The sequence below is a fragment of the Anomaloglossus baeobatrachus genome, chromosome 1 (genome assembly GCF_048569485.1).
Source record: "Anomaloglossus baeobatrachus isolate aAnoBae1 chromosome 1, aAnoBae1.hap1, whole genome shotgun sequence".
NCBI classification, from domain to species: Eukaryota; Metazoa; Chordata; class Amphibia; order Anura; family Aromobatidae; genus Anomaloglossus; species Anomaloglossus baeobatrachus.
Genome location: NC_134353.1, coordinates 204282407 through 204294462, shown reverse-complemented (window position 1 = coordinate 204294462; position 12056 = coordinate 204282407). Strand labels below are relative to the sequence as shown.

At 46.6% G+C, this 12056-nt stretch overlaps 1 protein-coding gene across 2 annotated transcripts in view; it reads right to left on the bottom strand.

The window, feature by feature from the left end:
* The window catches only part of FBXW7 (F-box and WD repeat domain containing 7), a 237503-nt gene that overhangs the window by 123180 nt on the left and 102267 nt on the right, over positions 1-12056 (bottom strand). The gene's annotated exons all lie outside the window — the stretch shown is intronic.

The window sequence follows — 12056 nt, the reverse complement described above, 5'->3', positions numbered from 1 at the left end:
CAAAGATTTCCGCACCTGCAGAAAAAAAACGCACCAAATCCGCGACGAAATTCACATGCGGTTTGTTGCCCATTGGTGCGGATGTGGTGCGTTTTTTCCGCAGGTTATTACCTGCGGGATTTTACAATTACATTAGTGAAATCCCGCAGCTACCTGCGGAAAAGAAGTGACATGCAATTGTTTTTGCTGCGGGAATCCCACAGCAAAACCTGCAGCTGTCAAAATCAGCCTAGTGCGCACAGCATTTGTTTTTCCCATTGGATTTGCTGGTGAATCACTGCAGAAAGGTTAAGAACATTTTCTGCAGCGAAACATGCAGCAAATCCGCGGGAAATCCGGGGGAAAAAACGGCAAGTGAGCACAGAGCCTTAGAAGACATGTGAATCTGCAGCCACCATTGAGTGCCATGCCGGCTACAGCTAATACTAAGTCTTCTGGCGTCATCACACAAGTCATCATGTTCTGTACAAAGCCATCAGCATTCATAAAGTTTCCTCATTAGTTACTTAATATTGCAACATTCAGAAAAACATTGAACTTCAAAGCAACAAATCCAGGTAATTACAAATGAATATACAGTATATAAAGGTACGAAAACCAGATATTAAGGGAAGGTAAATGTAGCTAGTTCACCGTGATATCAAATATGCCATAGGGGCAGACAGATATGCCGTATATAGCATGTGACAGAGGAGGCGCGGCCGCTATATATAACGGGAGCACGCGCCTCCTGCTTTGCTTTCTAATATACCACATTTCCCACACAGAACACATCATAGAGGCAGCACAGCTACATGTAGATTTCTATTCACACATGGGATAATGATACCGGTCATTAAAGAGGCCTGATATCATTCCTGCTATGCTGAATATGGTCAGACGCTGGCATTTTGGGACATTTTTGAAATGCTCGGCTCTCTATATGGGGTGTCTGTGGCACGGATCAGCGGTGGCCGTGTAGAATGGAGCAGCTGTTGAAGATAGGAAGGGAAAGGCAGAACGGTGTCAGCTGCTCCCTGAGGAATGTAGCTGATCATTAGACGCCTATGTTGTAGCAGCACCTTCCCACTAAACTATGTAAGGAATGATACAGCACGACAGGTAGGAGTCATTCCCCAAATGCCACTATGGACAGAGAAAACTCTCTGGGAAACATGCGGTGGCTTAACTAACAAATGTAACAACCGAGCACATGGCCTACAGCCTGCAGGAACACAGTCCACGATACACTGCACGGCCAGCTGTACCCTCACCCATCCCTCGTATACTGAGCCCTCGCAGGCAGGGTCCTCTCTTACCTGTACCAGTCCGCTATACACTGCACGGCCAGCTGTACCCTCACCCATCCCATGTATACTGAGCCCTCGCGGGCAGGGTCCTCTCCTCCTGTAACCAGTCCACTATACACTGCACGGCCAGCTGTACCCTCACCCATCCCATGTATACTGAGCCCTCGCGGGCAGGGTCCTCTCCTCCTGTAACCAGTCCATGATACACTGCACGGCCAGCTGTACCCTCACCCATCCCTCGTATACTGAGCCCTCGCGGGCAGGGTCCTCTCCTCCTGTACCAGTCCACTATACACTGCACGGCCAGCTGTACCCTCACCCATCCCATGTATACTGAGCCCTCGCGGGCAGGGTCCTCTCCTCCTGTACCAGTCCACTATACACTGCACGGCCAGCTGTACCCTCACCCATCCCGTGTATACTGAGCCCTCGCGGGCAGGGTCCTCTCCTCCTGTACCAGTCCACTATACACTGCACGGCCAGCTGTACCCTCACCCATCCCATGTATACTGAGCCCTCGCGGGCAGGGTCCTCTCCTCCTGTACCAGTCCACTATACACTGCACGGCCAGCTGTACCCTCACCCATCCCATGTATACTGAGCCCTCGCGGGCAGGATCCTCTCCTCCTGTACCAGTCCACTATACACTGCACGGCCAGCTGTACCCTCACCCATCCCATGTATACTGAGCCCTCGCGGGCAGGATCCTCTCCTCCTGTACCAGTCCGCGCCTTGTACTGTCCATGATTATTGTTCTTGTGTTTATTATGTATACCGCTTTTCACATGTAAAGCGCCATGGAATAAATGGCGCTATAATAATAAATAATAGTAATGCCTTACGTTACAACAAGAAAAGACTGACATTGACAACAGCACTCAGGTGAGTATTAGTAACAAAAAAGGTGCACACTGACAATGACCATCAGGTGAGTATTAGCAACATAAAAGTCCAACACTGACGACGGTACTCAGGCGAGTATTAGTAACAAAAAAGGCATAAACTGACGATAACACTTAGGTGAGTACTAGTAACAAAAAGGCTCACACTGACAGCGGTACTCAGGCAAGTCTTAGCAACATAAAAGGCCGATACTGAAAACGGCACTCAGGTGAGTAGTAGTAACAAAAAGGCTCACACTGACAATAGCATTTAGGTGAGTACTAGTAACAAAAAAAGCAGATACTGACAACGGCACTCAGGCGAGTATTAGCAACATAAAAGTCCCATTCAAGACTATGACATCCGAGTGCAGTCCGAGTTCTATGTACTCAGAATGGAGGAAGGAGACATTTTGCTTCTTCTCGTTGTGTGCTTCGATTCTACCCTCCGAGGGAAGTGGATTATACTAAGCTGACACTGATAAAACTCCGATCAGGGTTTGATCAGACTGTCACTAGCATAATCGGCCCGATTCTCTTACTTGGGCTAATCTATGGTCATGTGACTGCACCCTGACAATGGACCTCAGGCGAGTACTAGTGCCAAAAAGGCTCACACTTGCAATAGCAACCAGGCGAGTACTAGTAACAAAAAAGGCTCACACGGACAATGGCACTCAGGTGATTACTAGAAGCACAATGCATCTGTCACAGGTGTGTCATGGTTGACAGACAACCCTGTGGTGTCTGGCTGCAGACAGTCGCTGCGTTTTGCTACACAAATTGCTCCTTGAAATTTCATTCTCTTTCTTCTCTGGTGTGAATTTAGTTCCATGTATCTTTTCTCCCAGGGTTAACTTTTTCCCCTTTAGGACCCTGCAGACACCTTGGCAATTCAGCTGCTAATCCTTATCCCCACTCCTGTGTCTATATATACCTGCATTTCCCCTTGGTTTGTTGCTGGCAATAGTTGCTCCTATGCTGTCCAGATTACAAGCAGCCGGCTTGGAATCACCTGTGGAGACGCTGATGCATGTCGCTGTACTTCTCCCAAAGTCATCCTGCAGATAAATTGTCTGTATTCCCGTTTGTTTTCCCTGTGTGTTCTTTAGCACTTAGTGGGGTTGACTAGTGCTCATCCCCATCCAGTCACTTTCTAGGGTCCCCTTCAGGGTGAGCCAGGTTCTAGGTATTCTGGTCAGTGCATAGGTTTGGAACCTATCGAGGGATGTCAGGGGAGCCAGGGACCAGTGGAAGGTTTTATCGGGGGTCACCATCTTCCCCTTCCCTAGAGACAGGATTCCCCTCTTTCCTCCTCCACTTCCTTTTTGTTGTTTGCCTGGTATTCCCCCATACCTAGCGTGACAGCATCCATGAACAAGTCTCAAAATCTCAATCTGTATTAAAATAAAAGTTATAAATCTTGCAACTTTCACACTGGCCACTATGGCTTTTCAGCTCTAACTTCCTGTTCTTTCAGGAAATCCACAGGAACATTCGCAGCAAGACACTGATTCAGACTCCATGTTTTGTGTGGCTCCAATACGCACATGTAAAAATCAGTGAAAAACAGAGGGGGTCTGTGACATCAGTTATTGTGATTGGTGGAGCCTGGATTATCAGCCGTGTAGTGAGGGGTTGCCTTTCACTCTAAACCTGCCTCTTATGATAATGAGACTTTAGAAAATTGTTCCTAAAAGGACATGTTTGAGACTAAAACAGCCAGATGAGGTCAGTGTGAAAATGGCAAGATTACTAATTTTGTGGGGGTTTTTTTTGTTTTTTTTTTAAAAACATTTCTTCATTTGACACATTCCCTTCCCTTTAAAGGGTTATTCTCATATCAGTTAATGATGCAACGCAGCAGATTAAAACTTTGCAGTGTAAGTATGTTGCACATATACCGCTATACACCTGACAACATCACATTATAAATGTGCTCTGCCAGAATCTCAGATGTTGGCACAGGGGCTCACAATCTCATTTCTTCATGTCAGTCATACATACTCTAGTGTCATTAAAGGAATCTGTGTAATATGTTAGAATGTTTAGGAGAAAAATGAGAAGAACATGGAAACTTTAGATGTTGTCCTTGGTGGGTTGGCACCTATAACGCCAGGGTCACAGAATTGGGAAAAATACTTCAAAACTTAGAAAAGAAGCATCAAACGTGTTTTTGTCGTCACATTCCAGGACACTGATCTGAATAGATAGGACTTGTTAGGCAGTGAAGGCTCGGCAATACACACAGCGCCTGTGGAACGTCTCACAGCCAAGTAGCAGAACAGCAACACTTCTGTCAAAACCCCTCATTCAGATTGCCATTACAAACACCGCCTGTAACGCCAGGCATGAAAAGAAATATTTGGATTCATTCGTACTTGAAATGGTTTAAAGCTCGGCCAAGAAAAGTTACTGCTGGCACGCCATGAAAGCCCCGCATCCCTCTGCCAGGCTTTGATATGGCCCATGCTGCAGAGGATGCAGCACGAGTTTAGGGTCTGATCTCTGCCATTACCTGGAAAGGCAGAGCAAGGCAGGCACCCTGTGCTGAGAAATCACTATTTCATGTCTTCTGAATAAAGTTCAAGGGGAAAAAAATGTCCTACTTTATAAAGGAACGCCAGCAATATATACATAGTTATCTTCTATATGAAAAATGGCCAGAAGCGAGAGGGAACCTACTGCGGAGTCTGTTAAGTATTAAACAGCTGGACAGAAGAGGACGCTGGGGAACATGGTCAGGGGGCAAACATGGGGTGGATTTCCCACAGGGAGGTCACATCCTTAAAGCAACACTCCGGTGTGTTTTTTTCCTAAGAGCCAGAACCAGGCTCTCATAGAGTTGTATTGAGATGTGACCTTGGGCGCGCTCCACTGGAGCAACTGGCAGGTCACAAAGTGCCAAGACCGAAGGGAGCGAAGCTGGAAACAGATGAAGGCATTGGAGGGTGAGTATAAGGCAGGGGGCAGGGGACATAGGTTTAAAGCACCACTCAAGTGGGGAAGTAAAAAGAACGCTGGAGTGGTGCTTTAATAGGTTAATGCTTCTACAGCTTCCATTCTGTGTAACCGCTATACATGCCCCGACACTGTACTGCTAAATAACTAGGTATATGTATATTCCAGGAAAATAGGGAAGATGAGTGACCACCCCCATTATGGGGGCTACAATGTCCTAATGCCTACTACTACGTACTGCTTTTATAAAAATAGAGGGGTAGGATGATCCTAAGTGGGGAACACTGTCAGTCTGAAGCACCAGCCATGGGTGGGAATCCAACCGGGGGCAACAAGCAGGTGGCATTTGTATGCTGCACAATGTAAAACTAAAAAAACATAAGTAAGTAAATTGGCTGGTAAGATAAGGTGGATGAGGAACATGGTCGAATGGCACTGTGAGATTACATGGAATCATACCATGACCCACAACCTAAGAGAAAGCAACCATTGCGGAAAGAAACAAGCAACCAACCAGGGGAAGGCGGCCGATTCCCAAACAAAAACAGCCAGGGTAGGTTTGTGATTGGAAGCCATTGACATTTGGAGGCAACGTTCACACAACCTACCGTATGTCTAAAAACCCGGCGATCCCTCATTACAAATAATAGATGCTCGCTGTAACCAGCTGAGAATGTAAAGGGGGCTTTACACGGTATCGATAATCGGTAACGATATCGCTATCGTGCGTACCCGCCCCCATCGTTTGTGCGACACGGGCATATCGCTGCCCGTCGTGCACAAAATCACGCTCCCACGTCACACGGCTTACCTGCCCTGCGACGTCGCTCTGGCCGGCGATCCGCCTCCTTTCTAAGGGGGCGGGTCATGTGGCATCACAGCGACGTCACACGGCAGCCATCCAATAGAAGCGGAGGGGTGGAGATGAGCGGCCGCAACATGCCTCCACCCCTCCTTCCTTCCTCATTGCTGATGGATGCAGGTACGGTGATGTTCCTTGCTCCTGCGGTTTCACACATAGCGATGTGTCCTGCCGCAGGAACGACAAACAACATCGCTAAAGAGAGGTGACCGATTTTTGGTTTTAGGACGACCTCTCCACGGCAAACAATTTTTGCCACTTTTGCGATTGTTTCAGGTCGCACAAAAGTGTCACACGCTGCAATAATGTTAATGACGCCGGATGTGCGTCACTAACTACGTGACCCCGACGATAAAACATTAACGATATCGTTGCGTGTAAAGCCCCCTTCAGGGGTTGTCCACGATCAGTAAAAAAAATAAAAACAAGGCAAAAAGGAATGGAATGCAAACAAATAATATATAAATAAATGCAGCATTAGTTATCTACTAAATCCCCCAGTGCTCTTGCGTCACACCTTTTTACAATTTCCCGTTAGTTATGGCCCATTTTGCTTTTTCCATGGACAATCCCTTTAACACCACCAATACAGCCATTTTACATATGATTACATCCTTCTACAGAAATGTGTGTTTATTCGTCCTTGTATCTGCCGTACTGGCCGGATTCGGGCGCTCCTGTAACTGCGGCATGTCCCACTTAAGCTGTTGAATCACAAAATACAAAGCATTCCTGCAGCGGCTGGGAAGATGCCATTTGTTCTCTCCATCTGACAGAAATGTGCGGTGACATAGCAAGAACAAGAAAACACAGATGTCTGCAGCACAGCAGGAGACCAGCCATGCTGCTGGCGCCACCTAGTGGAGCTGTGCTGTGTGCGCTGGGAGAAAAAGGATTCATTAGGCTCTAAGTTTACATCCGGTCTGTCTCATTCACAAGAGGCATAAAAATAATAATGCAAGAAAAGTATACAACACACGGGCTATAGAGACATCCTACTGAAGGGGGCGGGGAATGGGTTTAATGTTACATCACTTTCTAATTAAAGAGAAATCCCTCTATCTATTGTATGACAGTAAATGGATGTGACACTCGCATTACCTACATGGCCACTTTAACATTGGAGGGATGGGGGCTGTATGTGGACCTAGCGTCATACTGGGGTGGCAGGGGCCCACCAGTAACACTAACTCTGGGGTCCACTGATCAACTACATGCAAATATTACATTCACAAATGTACCTATGCTTACATATAATATATGCGGTGTAGTTTGTAAAATGAATTATGAGAGGTTTCCTTTGTATTGTGCCTACTACTGATCATGTTGGGGGGGATAAGCAATGTACTACTGCAAATGGGCCCACCTGAGGATTCTCCTGTTCTCCGGTGGGCCAGGCCAAGCCTGTGTGCACCTTCACATGAGCTTTCTCACACAGCATAAAAAACAATGTCATCTTCATTCTACCATTGTACATTTCCATACAAGCCTGGTATTTACAGCTATCAATGTGTAAGGCTATGTGCGCACGTTGCGTTCTGTCCCTGCAGAAATTTCTGCAGTGATTTGAACAGCACACGTGCGCTTCAAATCGCTGCAGAAACAGTCCGTAATGAAAAGCTGATTTCATGTGCTCTGGATGCAGCCCCTCCCATAGACAGAGCGGGGGCTGCATCCAAAGCGCATGAAAGAAGTGCCATGTTGCTTTTTAGAACGCAGCGTCTTGGCAGCAGCGCTGCGCTCTAATATGCCACGTGGGCATGGATTAGGCACAATCTATGAAGATTGTGCTGGGGACGCAGGACGCATGCAGTTACGCTGCGGTGCAGAACGCAGCCTAACTGCATGAAAATACACTACGTGGGCACAGAGCCTAAATGTAAGTCTAAAGAACCCCATTCACATTGTGTAAATTCACTAGAACCTGATGACAATCCAATGGGTATATGGTCCTGCCAACTCACCCCCCAATCGTGATGTCGGGGCAGAGAAGGATCAGGCACTGTGTGCGGCAGCCTTCTCCCAATACCAAACACATGGAGGCTCGGCTGAGCACGTGCATGGGGGAGTCGGGAGAGAGTGGTCGGCCAACAACAGTCTGATATGTATGGGCAGCTAAAGATTCAGACAGAAACATATGCATAACTTCTAGATAGAAGAACATATTAGAAGCCCTACTGAAAACTCAGATGAACAGAAAAAGTACACTAGCTCATGCTATACAGGGTCAAAAGTAAGTACACCTGTATTGTTAGAGGGACTCTAAAAGGTATCATAATAAAAAAGTGCAAGATGATAAAAAGTTATAACAAAAAATAAAAAAGAACACCTACAAAAAACAAACCCTCCGACTACATAAAGTGCAGTGACTTCTGATCATGCGCACGGACCCTAAACTCCGCATTCTGAAGCTGAGACAACGGACACAGGTAAGCGATCACCACTGACGATGATGGGCAATGGCCTTTGATTAGCATGTTAGCATGTTATCACGCCCACATAAGCGGGCTAAGAGGGCGGAATGAGCGAAGGAACGAACACCCTTGTGACTAGTCCCGGAGCTCATTAGCATATCATAAAGGATCTTCAGAAATACTTTTTCTACAGGGACAGTTAGGCAGGGATTAGCGATATGCACCCAGAACGGCTCGTGGTTCTGGGTGCATACTGAACCTGACAGGTTCCCTTTAATTTTCCTTGTTTAGTAGAAAATTACATAGGAAACTAAAAAATTACTACCTGGTACATGTAAGAAGTAGATGAAAAAAAGAAAACTGAATAATTAAAAAATAAATTAAGTGGAAAGCGGGTCAAGAGGGTTGTCCACGACTAACATACTGCTGACCAATCCCTAGGTCCAGACATCTGTGGGTGTCCGACACCTCAAACCCAAACTGCTCTGGCAGAGGCTGTATATCAGCGATTCGTACATTTGGGAGGTCTTTAATATGTTGGTTCTAGACAATCCCTTTAAAACCTAAAGCTAGTCAGTACTTGTAATAATGATACAAATGTGAACTCTGTTGAGAGGCCTTGATCGATCCAGCATATTTTCGGTCATGTGCACTATGGATGCATATGGCGAGCATACTGACCAACAAATACTAGTTACTATTGTACACAAGCGATTTTTCACAAAGACAAAATTAAAAAACACGCACTGATTCGGTCTGTTTTAGTGGACAAGACAGTGCTAATATTACAAGGTAGTGATGACTGAGCGTGCTCGCCACTGCTCAATTCATCGGGGTGCTTGGGTGTGTTCGTTACTCGATCAGGCATTTTCGTGCTCGAATATGTTCATTACTTAATTGAGTATCACGGGTGCTCGAGTACTCACCCCACATGTTTTGCAACTGTTAGACAGCCAATCAACATGTGGGGATTGCCTGCCAAACACAGTAATGCCGTTGCCATGTTGACTACCGGCATTCCTGTGACTGGCCGGCCGCATCTCGTCTTATACAAGACCCAGGGGTGTGATGCTCGGCACACTCTCCTCTGGAAGCAGATCCGGGAGAGTTGATCTAGGGCATCCTTAAGACATCCATGATTACAATACTTGTGAAGTCTGGTTTCACACATACTGAAGACACGATCAAACGTATACTCATTAAAATAGGTGTTGATTTTCACACCATGTTTTCACACGGACCACGCATCCGTGTAAACCACATGTGTATCCGTGTGATCCACAAGAAGACATGAACTTTAATTTGCCATCAACACAGGGTCTGTGAAAAACATGCACAGCACACAGATGACATCCGTGAACCTTTCATGTGACACGGACTAGAATTGAATACATTCAAAGAATTACTGATTCTTAAATAGAATCTGTCAGCAGGTTTTTGTTACCTCATCTGACAGCAACATAATGTAGGCTAAGAGATTCTGAATCCAAAAGTGTCTCACTTAGACTACTGGCTGCAGCCGTTCTCTCATAATCAAAGAATTGAGTTTTAAGCATGTAGCTGAGCTGGGAGAGCTGTCCTGCCCACACCAGGCTCTCAATAGAGAGTGTGCATTGACTCTGAGGTGTTCATCACAGCAGGGAACATGTTGTACTTCTCTGCATGAGCATCTAGTCCTGTAATGTTAGGGTACCTTCACACTTAGCGATGCAGCAGCGATCCGACCAGCGATCTGACCTGGTCAGGATCGCTGCTGCATCGCTACATGGTCGCTGGTGAGCTGTCAAACAGGCAGATCTCACCAGCGACCAGTGAACAGCCCCCAGCCAGCAGCGACGTGCAAGCGACGCTGCGCTTGCACGGAGCTGCCGTCTGGAAGCTGCGGAGACTGGTAACTAAGGTAAACATCGGGTATGGTTACCCGATGTTTACATTAGTTACCATCGCACAGCTGTGTGTGCAGGGAGCAGGGAGCCGCGCACACTGAGCGCTGGCTCCTTGCTCTCCTACCATAGCTACAGTACACATCGGGTTAATTAACCCGATGTGTAATGCAGCTACATGTGCAGAGAGCAGGGAGCCGCGCACACTGCTTAGCGCTGGCTCCTTGCTCTCCTAGCTGCTGTACACATCGGGTTAATTAACCCGATGTGTACAGCAGCTACATGTGCAGAGAGCCGGAGCCGGCAGCACAGGCAGCGTGAGAGCTGCAGAGGCCGGTAACTAAGGTAAATATCGGGTAACCACCTTGGTTACCCGATGTTTATCTTGGATACAGCTTACCTCAGCTGTCAGACGCCGGCTCCTGCTCCCTGCTCTCTTCATTTGTCGCTCTCTTGCTGTCACACACAGCGATCTGTGTGTCACAGCAGGAGAGCGGCTTTGAAGAAAACGAACCAGGGCTGTGTGTAACGAGCAGCGATCTCGCAGCAGGGGCCAGATCGCTGCTCAGTGTCACACACAGCGAGATCGCTAATGAGGTCACTGCTGCGTCACAAAAAGCGTGACTCAGCAGCGATCTCGGCAGCGAGCTCGCTGTGTGTGAAGCACCCCTTAATTACAGGGTAATAAAGCCATTAGTTTAAGCAAACAACACAATTACAGATAAGAAAGGCATAGTTGCTTTTTGCTTTTAACCCCTACATCATGCTGCCCTCAGCTTACATAGCAAAAACCTGCTGACAGATAATAATAATAATAATAATAATATGTATTCATTTATATAGCGCTATTACTTCCACAGCGCTTTACATACATTGGCAACACTGTCCCCATTGGGGCTCACAATCTAGAGTCCCTATCTGTATGTCTTTGGAGTGTGGGAGAAAACCAGAAAACCCAGAGGAAACCCACGCAAACACAGGGAGAAGATACAAACTCCTTGCAGATGTTGTCCTTGGTGGGATTGGAACCCAGGAACCCAGCGCTGCAAGGCTGCAGTGCTAAAAACTAAGCCACCAAGCTGCCCATTCCGTTAAAGTGTTAACACTAGAACTACTGGACTCGTGACACCTATATAGAAATACATAGTGCAAAGTAGTCAAAATGACTACCTCAGTAGTTCTAGTGTTAAGGATGTGCAAAGATGATAGATAAAGAGCAAGAGAGAAGATAGATGAGGGGTCCCCTCCAATTTTGATAACCAGCAAAGGTGAAGCAGATCTCTGCAGGCTGATATCAGATTGGGCAGGTCCATGGTTATTGGGCCCTTCCCAGCCTAAAAATACCAGCCCGCAGCTACCCCAGAAGTGGCACATCACATTAGATGCACCAATTTTGACGCTTCGCCCCAGCTCTTCCAGATTGCACTAGTGCATTTGCAATCGGGGAAATAGTTTATGGGGCTGATTTCAGCTGTGCAGTGCCAGCTGAGATCAAGCCCAGAGGTTAGCAATGGAGAGGTGTATATTGAAAAAAAATTCCCAGCTCATCCAACGCAGTCCAAAGCAAATCCAACAAAAAAATCTATGGAACATCGTTCTGACACTCAATATAGACTATGCTTACAGGCACTTCCGGGTGCACAATGCGCTGTGTGAGACCCAGTGCCTCTGAAGATCGGTCTATGGAGACTTTGTTAGTCGGATTTGCTCTGAACTACGTCAAATCAACTGGGAATTTATTTATTTTTAATAAAGTGGTGAATGAG